The following is a 12,361-nucleotide window of genomic DNA, read 5'->3' as shown; positions in this document are numbered from 1 at the left end:
TTTAGGCATCTGGATGCTGAACCAGATGCGCCTTTAATCTGATCGAGCAGAGCTTGTTTTTTGTTCGTAAAAGTGCCTTAAGCAGCACCGCCTTAGCCAGAGGCTGTAGAAACCCCAAGAATTCTGGGAATTGTAGTTTGGTAAGGCTTCTGGGAAATGTAGCTCCGTGAGGAAATAACGATAGTTCCCATGATTCATTGCGGGGGAGAGAAATGTTCTTTAAATGTAGGGCACGTCTCTCGCCGTTGTCGTTAGGCTTGAGTGAAAGATGCAGGCAGTTTAAAATATTTGGGGTTTTTTTGACATTCAGATCCCGCCTTTTCTCCACTGCTGGCTAGGCTTTGCCTCATGAGTGTTACATTGCCAAGGCAGATGAGAGACCCCAGAAGGTTGTATTCCACATGCTTTTTGTTATATCTCTGATCTCCCATCACATTTGTCAAGCAAAACAATGGTGACCCAGCTGTAAAACAGAGAAGTCAAGTTTTCATAACTCATAGCAGTATAAAAGCACAGATCCCTCTGTTAACAAACAATTCACCATGTTTGTAATCTAAGAACAGGTTGCATCAAAGTAACTAAAGGCTGGGTTAGGTTGAGGCAGTTTGTTTCTCCCAAAACTATATTTGCCATACACTGAGCAGATACATCCGCTTCTGTTGTCCAAATCAATTTTTTACAAACTGATCCTGAAAAAACTTGCAGGCCGCAATAGTGCAGTATCAACTAATACAGGTTAGTGCAGGCAAGTTGTGCGTGTGTGTCCACATATTGACTTCAATTACCGGTATACCATCACATCAAGATGAAAACTGATTACTTTTCATTTGTTTATAGGCTGGGAGCTCATGAAATCATTGACACACTATAAATTTCTTGGTGTCCTATAGGAGAAGCAAAGATCTTGGACTGCTTCACTAAGATCTAATTTTAATATGATTTAGCCAATATATTTCTATCAATATTGACAATTATACAGATAGATTCCTGTCCAGATCAATATATTAAGGAATTGGTGCAATAACCAATAAATGACTTTGGCTTTAAATTAAAGTTTGGGTAAATATATGAGATCAGCCAGTTACTTTATCTTTAAGGAATGCTCCATTTTCTCCAAAAGAGCCACACCTGAAGGTGTTTTATTGTGAGCTCATAAAAGAGCTCTGAGGATAGCATTTCTTCTTTAGCTATAAAGCATAAGTTGTTGGGTTGGTTTTGTTAATGGTAGTTTTGAGAAAACCACTAAATACAATGGTACATACAAAAGATTTCACTAAGGTCTTATTAGCTGAAGTTAGGAGATACTATGAGCAGCCTTTAATTGAGGAACAAGCACAGGCTATCTGTTTCCAGTGCTGTTATAAAATGAAACAGATGAAGGCTTATGGGTTGGATTCTGCATTAAGAATGGTAATCTTAGATATTGATAATGCCTACATCCATTCTGATGGTACTGTTTCCTTCGCTTTACAGCATTTGGTAAGAATTAAGATGAAAATTGTTTCAGTTACACTGTCAGGTTTACAAATGAGTTTGTATTTTCATAATGCCTATGATACTATCATTGTATAGCTTTAACCTGTTTATCTGGAAGTAAATCCTATCAACCTTAATTGGATTTCTGAATATTTAGTTGAGGAGTTGTGTTATTCTTAAAAGAAAAACAAAAGAAAGTTTAAGGGGAAAGGTGGAATGTAAAACTGAATAATTAGAAATTGTTGCAAATTTACTCTGATTCCGTGGCTAAGGATGATAGGTACCTTTTTGTAATGAGTTATCATTGTGATAATATGGCCTATTTTAGCTTGGTTTGTTCTTTTCCCTTTGCAAAACTAAAATGAGAAATGCAAACTTGCAGAAACAAAAATCCATTTGAATCCCTGCTAAAATAAAAGTTAGAGCAAAGTTAATTGCAAATTGGTTTGCAATTAGATCTGAATGGCCTATTCAATAGGCTATGTATTTTATGTTTTATACTGTAAACCACCCTGTGATCTTCAGATGAAGGGCAGTATATAAATTTAATAACTAATAATGGTGATAGCTCCTTCAAGTACAATGCCGTAAGCTTCATTTGTATATGAACATATATCTAAGCCAGTAATTTATAATGCAACTATGGGCCAATTCATGCAAGGCTCTTTAACTCTTGTTTAATCTGTGGATATACGTAGGCTAGCTATTGGTTGAAGAAAAGTCCTGAGTAAGGACAGCAGGAGGAGATAGGGTTAAAAGAACAAAGGTGGAGATCTTCACTTTGGTTTCTTCATCTTGCAGTGATATCTCTTCCAATGGCAGATCATTTAGTTTTTGGAAGTTAATCAGTATCAAACAACTGTATCAGCAGGGAATTGGACTAGATTACTTTTGAAGTCCCTTATAATTATATGGCTGCACAGCAGGCGTGCCTAACCATTGGCCCTGTGGTCTGATGCAGTCAGACCCCAATTTCGGTGATGACAAAAAAGTAGGGAAAAATTAGGCACAGCATTGAGATGGGCAGAGAGGTTTAAATATCTCTGCCCAGCCCAGCACCCTAATGATATGCAAATCGCCCCTTCCCCAATTATCAGATTCCTTATCTGATGAGGTGGGAGGGAAATTCTTCTTCCTCAGTTGATCTACCTTTTGTGTGCCTGTGTAAGAGCACTCTCTTGTTTTGTGTGTGAGAGAGTGCTTGTCCACCCTCTGCTGCAGCCCCAAAAGCAGGCCCTGTCCTAAGCTTATACAACTCCAGTCCTATATTGTATACCTTGATGGGCCTACTGGACTTTCACTATTTTGATGGGCCTACTGGACTTGTACTATCTTGGGTGTCAAAGATGGAATCTTACTCAGATTTCTGTATTTTATCAAGAAACTTGGGGCTCTATCCATTAATCATACCTTGAACATGCATTAATGTTTAAAAGCATAGGGGCTGAAACTTTATTTGCTCTTTCTTCCAGATAGTCACACAAAATAACAACCCAATGATAGATTGGAAGATAAGGTAAGACTGGCGCTGAATGCAGTGCTCTCTGTATAAACCTCTGTTCTGACGTAGTATGTCTACCCATGCATTAGGTATGTTACATTAGGATAAATAGCTTGAAACAGTCACAAGTAAAGTCCCATACAGATGTCTTGGAGGGGAACATCAAAGTTGGGTAGTTGCCTGGATTTGATAAAATTCACTTTGGCCTGCATTCTCCATCTTAAACCAACTCAACCCACAAGCAGTTATTTGGAAGAGATTAATTTAAATGCTGAACTTGGTTTGTTTTTTCCACTTTTGGGTTGATAATACATAAAACCATTAATTGCTCCTTACAGTAATTTGAAATCACTTTACTACTAGCAAATGCCAACTGAATGCATTTTTGAGAGGACTTTAAAAAAATCACAAATTCATGTGGAAATGTGGAGAACTGAATTTAAGACTGGAACAAAGGGAAAGAAACGGAAAGAAACCAAAATTGATAGATCTACAGTCACATGTCATCTTGCAAAATATTGAAGCATATACTCAATTCTGACCAAACTAATTCTCCTGGTGTATATTAACTTCCAGAGTAAATATATTACTTCTGGTAAATGAGCCACCATAGCTGCTAGAGGGCCAGGAAAATTCGTGTCCCAGGCTTTTTAGACTCATCTACCCATGTACTATCTGAAACCAAAAGGACATGTTGGCTGCCAGATGTGAAATATATTGGCGTTATTTTTTGCTCTCTTAAAGTGATAAAGGATATGATATTGATGCTTTCTCAATGAAAGGGAAGGTGACTCCTGAACCAGAGGAACTATATTATTAAGAGCTCTGCTGAACCAAACTGCTGGCCAGCATTCTGTTCCCTGCAGTGACCTAGCCAGGTACCTCCTGAGAAACCCACAACCAAGATTTGGGTCATAGCTATCTTCCTAGCATTGCTTTTCAGCAATTCATAGGCAAACTTCTGAACGTAGCTCCGTATCACCCTCATACCTGCCATTGCCAGATCTTCTCTGGATTTGACCGATTATTTCTTAAATACCTCATGTACCCCTTAATTCTCTGGATTCCACATGGAGGCGGGGGGAATCCATTAGTTAGTTGAGTAGAATATCTTGTCGCAGCCCAGTGTTGCATATGCGGGGGGACAGAAATCTGTTGCTTTGTGGTAGAGCACATGCTCCCCAGTTCAGTTTCTAGCATTTCCAGATAGGACTGGGAGAGACGCCTGCTGGGAGAGCTGCTACCAGTCAGTGTGAATAATAGTTTAATGATTGAATGGTCTGATTTTGTGTAGGCGGTTACCGATGTTCTTATCCAGGGTTGGGCTGACCAGCTGCTAGAATAAAGGGATTCTTACCCAACAGTCTAAGTAAGCCTTGCTAACACTATTGCTTAGGTGTGGGGAGGAGGAGTCCAGCACAATCCATTTCTCTGATAGGAAAGGAGCCACTTTCTCAAGATTTCATAGCTTGTTTTCTAAACTGCCTTTGCCTTCCGATACTTATCGTGGCTGAGGCTGTGCCCTTTCATGCAAAGCTGCATTTATGAGCTTGCTATCTGGTAGCTGTACAGACACAATGAATTGTCCACAAGATGGCAGCAAACACTGTACTATTATGTCAGCCATTTAACTCCTTGTGTTCTACTATACTAGACCCTCCAAGTATCCCTATTTTCCAGGGATGTCCTGGATTTACAAAAGCTGTCCCGGTTTCTGATTTGATCCTGGAATGTCCCCCTTTTCCTTATGATATCCCTATTTTCATTGGAGAAATGTTGGAGGATATGGAGTTTTCTGATTGCCGAGTCATCTGTAGGCAATCCTGTATAGGGAAGTTTTTAAATGCTTAAAGTTTTGTTATGTTTTTATATATGTTAGAAGCTGCTCAGAGTGGCTGGAGCAACCCAGTAAGATGTGTGGGTTATAAACAGTAAAATTATCATTATGGAATTGGACGTCCCTATTTCCATCAGAGAAATGTTGGCGGGTATGCTACACCAGTCTAACAGGCTTTGCTCTTCCAGTGCCCTTTCCTGGGCAGCCACAGTGGAGAAGTGTGTGGAACTCCTATAACAACTAAAATGGGGACAAAGTAGCATGGACTGAATGAAAGGCTCTATCCAAATTATTTTAGTTCATGATGTTTTTGCTCATAGAATATATGTGTGACCCCATAAATATAGTATGTATTTTCCTTTTGTGTGGTGTTGACAGAAGTGCACCACCCACAACTTAGCCTTATGTTGTTGTTGTTTAGTTGTGTCTGACTCTTCGTGACCCCATGGACCAGAGCACGCCAGGCACTCCTGTCTTCCACTGCCTCCCACAGTTTGGTCAAACTCATGCTGGTAGCTTCAAGAACACTATCCAACCATCTCATCCACTGTCATCCCCTTATCCTTGTGTCCTCAATCTTTCCCAACATCGGGGTCTTTTCCATAGTCATCTCTTCTCATGAGGTGGCCAAAGTATTGGAGCCTCAGCTTCACGATCTGTCCTTCCAGTGAGCACTCAGGGCTGATTTCCTTAAGAATGGATAGGTTTGATCTTCTTGCAGTCCATGGGACTCTCAAGAGTCTCCTCCAGCACCATAATTCAAAAGCATCAATTCATCTTAGCCTTATACAGCTTATTAATTGCTAAGCCTCCATCCTCCCAGAAAGTATGACATAATTTAAGGCCGCAACATGTTCCTTTTCCTCCATTCAACCAATGCCTGATGGTAGAAAGAATGGGCAGCGTCCAACTAAATACTTATTCTAGCTCAAGGAGTGTGACAATTTTGTTCTTGTCAGCTTGAAGCTCATCCTTTTCCTACCTTTCTTTTTTGGGGGATATACGAAATGCATTTTCCCAGTGACAAAAACCATGTAGTTCTAATGTTTGGGGGAAATATTATTACCACAACAGAAACCCAAAGGAAGTAAGATGTTGGGATCAGCCATAGGCACCATCTATGTGGGACCGTGCTGGCCCAGGCACCCACAAATTTTCAGTGAAGGAGCCAGGCGTGTCAGCATCACACATGCATGCCAAAGTGATGTTGGTAAGCCCCGGGCACCCACTGTTGCGGGAGCAAGGCAGCATGCCTGGTATGAGCTACAACACATGGAAAACATCTGGACATTTATTGCTCCATAAACTGATCATCTATAAAGACTTAAAATGGGGTAGTTGTCCCCTATCTGTGCTCATAGGATAACATCACAAAAGTGATGGGAGGACTGCAGTATGAAATAATATCCTCCAAATTAGCTTCGTTAAACTGGGGGCAGTGGTGTTATAAATTAAAGCATGCAGGAGGAAGCACAAAATGGAGCATGTCAATCTTGTATGAAGTTGGGTTGTCAAGTAAATATGCAACACTCAAATATCCTTGTTAGTCACTTAGGTTTTGAGTGGGTGGGGACAATTTCCTGGTTTGGAGGCTTTTATTAGCATGGCAATATGATTATAATTTTTTATTGCTTTTTGTTTACAAACATGAAACATCAAAAAGCCTTTCATTGCATAATCAAGCACACCAGTATCTAATGAAAATCAAGATCACTTTAAGCAAAATCATGGAGGAACTGCTACTAATGGCCAGGGAGAACCTGGACAAACAGGTGGTGTGTCTTCGTTTGTAATCGGAAACACCACCATAGTTGGTGCCTGCCTGATCGCAATGGATATTCACATCTCTTGATTGTTAGGCTCTGTATATTCTGTAACTGTAAGAAAATTGTTGTTGAGGATAGGCAATGTGTACTGACAGATGACAGAAAAAAAAAAAGAAATTACTCTTTGTGTCTACGTAAGATCCTTTTGTTACAGAAATAGTTTCCTCCTCTTAGTGCAAAGCTGTAATTTCTATTTTCCCATTCCTCTAGAAGCACAGTGTTTTTGTTGATGGCTAATATCTCTTCTATCAACTTCTAAGGACACATTCTGGCCTGATCTTCGTACTGCCCATAATTACTTAGCTCATAACAAGCTCCCCCAGAATTGCACTAGGCTCTTTTGTTCTTTACAGTTTTTTTGAGACAATATCTGTCAAACTAATCTATGGAGATAAATCAAACACACAGCCATGGCTGTTAAAAGCTGTGAGTGGCTTCCTCTTGTAACCACTTATTGTGCCAGTTACAAAGAAAGCATGGAAATATGGGAGTGGGGAGTAGGCAGAAAAAGTGTTTTCTAAAGGAAGTATAGGTTTCTTAGGTCCCACCACCCATAGAAAAATCTAAAGCTACCATATCAAACTATTAACACAAAATATTGTGTTGGAATGCAGATGCTTCTAACAGGAAGAATGTTAAATGCATTTAGTTATCAATCTGCTCCATATATATAGCTATTTGCAAAACATGTTTTCATTCTTAAACTATGCGGGGAAGGGTGCCACAATGCAGTTGGAGTCACTGCAAGACTGGAAATATTGCATACTGCAAACATAATCTTAAATGTGGGTGCTTGAACAGTCTTGGTGTTTTCCAGTGGGAGAATCAAGCATGTGCACGGAGATTAATAGCATTGGAAGCATATGTTCCACCAGTCCCTGTTTACTCCTCCATGTCTTTGGAAAAATGAGGCACAGTGGAGGCTGCAGTACAGTGGTGCCTCGCAAGGCGAAATTAATTCGTTCTGCGAGTTTTTTCGTTTAGCGAATTCTTTGTCTTGCGAAGCACGGTGTCGGAAAAGTTTTGGAAAAGCTTCAAAAATCACCAGAGTCTTTAAAAACCTCAAAAAAGGCTACCACACCGCGTTCTATGAGTTGCTCCTCAAAGTCAAGTTGCAACTGTATTAACAGTGTTAAGAAAAAGGAAACAAACTTGCAAGACGTTTTCGTCTTGCGAAGCAAGCCCATAGGGAAATTTGTCTTGCGAAGCAGCTCAAAAACCGCAAAACCCTTTTGTCTAGCGAGTTTTTCATCTTGCGAGGCATTCGTCTTGCGGGGCACCACTGTATCTCTATGAAATATGGTTTATTTATACATATTTACATCGGAGTCTACTGTGAAGAGAGTTCCTAGCATTTCACATCACAAGAGAGTCCTCCTAAGAGCAGCCAGCTCGGATCCACAAGCAGATGAATCAGCTATGCTGCCTGTGCCGCCGCCTTTTCTTCTTCTTCTGCCCAGCATGGCTTTCTCTTACTTCCTCCTTCTTCTTGCCACAAAACCCCTTGCCCAGCAACTCCTCCCCTTCTGTCTCAGACTGCCCACCAAGAATATGTCATTGCCCACTGCAATTCCCATTTGCCCAGACTCAAAGATCGTCCTTTGATGTATTAATCAGCATCATTGTAATCCTTAATTACTTCCTCCTTGGGCAATGCCCTGGTCTGGAAGAGAAACATGGTCTGTATATTTACACTGATAAATCCAAGGCCTATCATCTCACTTTATTTCTCAAAACACTGATTAAACCTCAGCACCTAGGAATCTATGAGGAGTCAGGGCACCCAGAAACCTAGGAGAATCGGGGCACCCACAAATCCGTAACAATATAAATGAGCATATGTAATTCTTGTGCACATTTTTGTTATAGACCAATTCCCTGGGGCTTTTGAACTACCTAGCAGCACATTCCTGATGCCCCCCTCTTGCTACAACTGTAGCCTCCTTTTTCATATGTTGGCTAGTTTGGCCTTTCATGCCACACTTGAGGGTGTTGTAATCTGAAACTGCTACCATGGCTCTGTCACCTCAGTATCAATGGAAAGGTCAAAACCAAGAAAACATAGGCTTGCCAGGTCAGGAGATCCCAGACCCAGAGATTTCAGGGCCCAAACCTGAGACCAGGGTTGGCCCTTGGTGATGTCACAGGGTGGGTTCTGGAGATGGAGGTTAACTGGGAGAGGGGAGTGGAGAAGCGCAGGTCCCCCAGAGTGTCTGTGCTGTAATTTGGAACAAGCACCTGCCAGGCTGAAGCTTGCAAGTGGCACGCACAATTTTCTGGTTGTTGTTGTTGCTGGCATTCTATCCTGCTTGGAGAGTCAAGCTTCTCATCTGCTACCTAGGAAAACCTGGAGGTCTTGCAACCCTAGGAATATAGGCAGCTAGCTGCCTTGCACTGACTCAGGCTATTGGTCCATCTAACTCAGTATTGTCTACACTGACTGGCAGTGGCTCTCCAGTGTTCGAGACAGGGATATTTTCCATCCCTACCTAGAAATGTCAGTGTTTGATCCTGGCAGCTTCTGCACACAAACCAGATGCTCTACCACTAAGCTATAGCCCTTATTGAAACTGAAAGAGGTAAATATGGATCTATTGAGTGGTGTGTGTGTGTGTGTGTGTAGATGTGTTTTCATGAAGATAATAATATCTTAAAGTATCTCAGTTTATGAAGCAGAGTCCCCAAGCAACCAGAAAATAAATGAAATTTTGCAATAATATTTTTCTTTTGGATTTTTTTTTTAAACTCAAGTTAATCAAGAGTTGAGCCGGATAAAAGCACTGGGATTATGCTCTCATTTTTTCCTTGTCTCCTACAATGTCAAAAATCCCATTAAATCCTATTTATACAGATCGTTTTCAGAACTATGTTTACATTAAGTGCGGGGGGAGGGAGGGAGAGAATAGGGGGAAAAAGAAATCTCCGTCCAGAAATTGCCTGGCAGTGGATGAAAAAGATTCCACTTTGGAATAAGAGCAGTGCAGCAGCACATATGTATACTCATACAGATACATAACAAAGCTGGGAGATATCACCTAAAAAGCAGCCCTCTTCCAGCCTGTTAAGATCCCAAGATGGAAACACTGTCAGTACAGCCAAGCAGATAGATGTTTATTCAATTTGCAACTGCAACCAGAAGCAGCAAAAGGGGAAAAATGCTTGCTGCAGCTTGTGTCTCATTTGCCTTTAATAACCTTCTGTTCCTTCAAGTAAAGCGCTTTCTGAGTTTTTCCACACATCTCCATGTATGGCAAGGATTCCGTGATGGGGAGACACCAATTAATTAGCGGCAGACAATCCTTCGAGGGCTCTGGCTGCATAAAAGTCCAGATTCAAGTGGTCTCTTTATTCCAAGATTGCAGACAAGGCACTTGGAGTTTGTCAACAGACGGCTGGAGCTGGTTGACATGAAAATCACACAAGCCAAAGGAAAGAAGCGTGTACGGTTACAGTCTTAATGTGAGTCGAGATGATTAGATGATGGGGTCGCCTTTGAGCCAAAGAACTTGAGTGTAATGGAGAAATGTTAAGATGGCATGAGGTTATACAAATGGTAGCTGAAGCAATGGAATTCTTCAAAGACTTCTCATCCACATAAGTGAATGATCTAGCTAGTGGTCTTGCTAACAGCACTCATATGGAAGCCGAACAGAAATTATGGGGCCTGACAGAGATTTTCTAGGTCAGATTTCTCCAGGTAAGTTCTTCTCACGTCAGCTGAGACGGAAAGCTCAGTCCCCTGGATTCTGAAGTGCAACTCTGGCAGGGATGAAATCAATCCAGGCTAGCTCAGAAGGCACTACTCCCCTGGAACAAGGCCGGTGTTTCTACAAATGTGAGCTCTATCCTGAGGGAGCAAACAGAATTCATGTAAAAGCCTGCTGGATCAGGCCAATGGCCAACTAATCCAGCATCCTGTCCTCACAGGGGCCAATGGGAAGCACAAAAGCAGGACCTACACGTAACAGCACCCGATCCTCCCAACAGGATTTCCTGTAGGCTCTTTAAAAAGCTTTGCTGTCTTCGATCAATTCTACACTAGAGCACCGGTGAGGTATTGCTTTTCTGAAGTAAAATTGAGGTTCCCCACAACACTTAATCGAATACTGTACGTGGGTGGGGAAATTGCGCTCCTGCAGATGCTGTTCGCAGGGCAGATACAGGGGAGCTGTATATTGGGTCCACACATAGACTCTACCACTCCTGGAGAGAAAAAGGGATGAAGCAAAATGCATAGGCACCCTTCAAAGCAATATCTGTGCAATAAGTCAGCCTGGCTGTTCCTGTCGTTCAGTGGTTTTAGCCAATGAGTAAAATCAGTGCTGTTCAGACACCATGCAATAAGGATCCCTGCGGTCCTAAAGAGCTGCTGTCTCCACCTCCCCTTTAGTACATTTTTCCTGCTTCTGTCTCATTTTCTAGGTATCTGTATCATTTGCCCTTCCTGCTTCTCTTGTAGCCAGGCTGCATCTGTCATATGGTCGGTTTCTCTGAGATGAGATACTCCCTAGCGGTTATCTTCTGGAAGTACTACAACTATTATTATTTGTTAGACTTATATATACCGCCCTTCATTATAAGATCTCTGGGTGGTCCACAATAAGTGCAGGTAGATCAGAATATTAAAGAATCCACTCCCCGCATGACATTTCTCCTGCTGTCCAGGAGCCAAGGATCAGGCACTTATTAAGGATTCACTGTATAGTAAATTTCACTGTAAATTTCTAATTGTATTCATGTCTATACAGAAATGAATCTCTAGGTTTTAATTACTCAAAACCAGTTCTTGGTTGCTGTAACTCTGGGAAAGCTAGTACTTTGCTTCCTAGATCAGTGGTTTTAAAACTGCTTTCTTTAAAAGCTTACCAAGGATTCTTTCGTTAGAAGATCATTAACAGGGCTTCCTTCAAATATGGTTTGGCCACCAATATCCATGTTCCCCATCAATAGACAAGTGCAGGACAACATTGGGTATGTTTTGAACAACACACACAGTTCACATGGGGCAACAAGAAAGCCAGCTGCCCTGGCCAATGAATTGTGCACACTGGCTTGTGTGCCTTAGAACATGTAATGCACAGGGAATCAGTGGCAAGTACTGAAGTGCTCCTCAGCAGATTTGATGCAGAAAATGTTCCCTGAAGGTAGAACATTTGCAAAGGACTTGATCATTCAAGGGTCATAACTACTCTAGCAACTATCTAGATCAGGCATCCCCAAACTCAGCCCTCCAGCTGTTTTAGGACTACAACTCCCATCATCCCTAGCTAACAGGACCAGTGGTCAGGGATGCCTGACAGTTTGGGGATGCCTGATCTAGATCTCCGACTTCTACTTGATGGATCCTCATTAAAAGATTTTTCCTGAGACTGCTCTGCAGATGCCGTGACGGTGATCACTGCTCTTTTATTGTTGGTTGGCATCCATCTGCCTCGGAGGAAAATGGAAGAGTGTGCCTTTGGAGATAAAGTCAAACTGTTGGGAGAGTTACAGCACCTGCTGCAGCTGTAGAGAACAATATGAGAGGGACATGTTTTGTTGTAGCTGGGGCAGATGAAGGGATCCAGTTGTGCTAATGCAGGTGTGCCATGGAGCTTCTTTCTGCGCTCCTCCCTGTGGTCATTCCTCCTCTGGTCACTGCTGTGGATACACAACCCATGTGGAAAGGAAAGCACAGAAGAAAGAAGGAAAGCACAGAAGAAAGTTCCACCTCTCAACAAG

General features: G+C 41.7%; 1 long non-coding RNA gene across 1 annotated transcript in view; it reads left to right on the top strand.

Annotated features, from left to right (window-relative positions):
* Positions 1-31: 31 nt before the first annotated feature.
* The window catches only part of LOC309531632, a 38,297-nt gene continuing 25,967 nt past the window's right edge, over positions 32-12,361 (top strand). The window contains exons 1-2 of the long non-coding RNA XR_014219359.1: positions 32-140; positions 2,949-2,992. This is a non-coding gene — a long non-coding RNA (uncharacterized lncRNA). The remainder of the gene's footprint in view (positions 141-2,948; positions 2,993-12,361) is intronic.

The sequence above is a fragment of the Podarcis vaucheri genome (assembly GCF_965113315.1).
Source record: "Podarcis vaucheri genome assembly, chromosome: 4".
NCBI classification, from domain to species: domain Eukaryota; kingdom Metazoa; phylum Chordata; class Lepidosauria; order Squamata; family Lacertidae; genus Podarcis; species Podarcis vaucheri.
The sequence above is the reverse complement of the archived record's forward strand: the minus strand, read 5'-3'. Positions and strand labels throughout refer to the sequence as shown.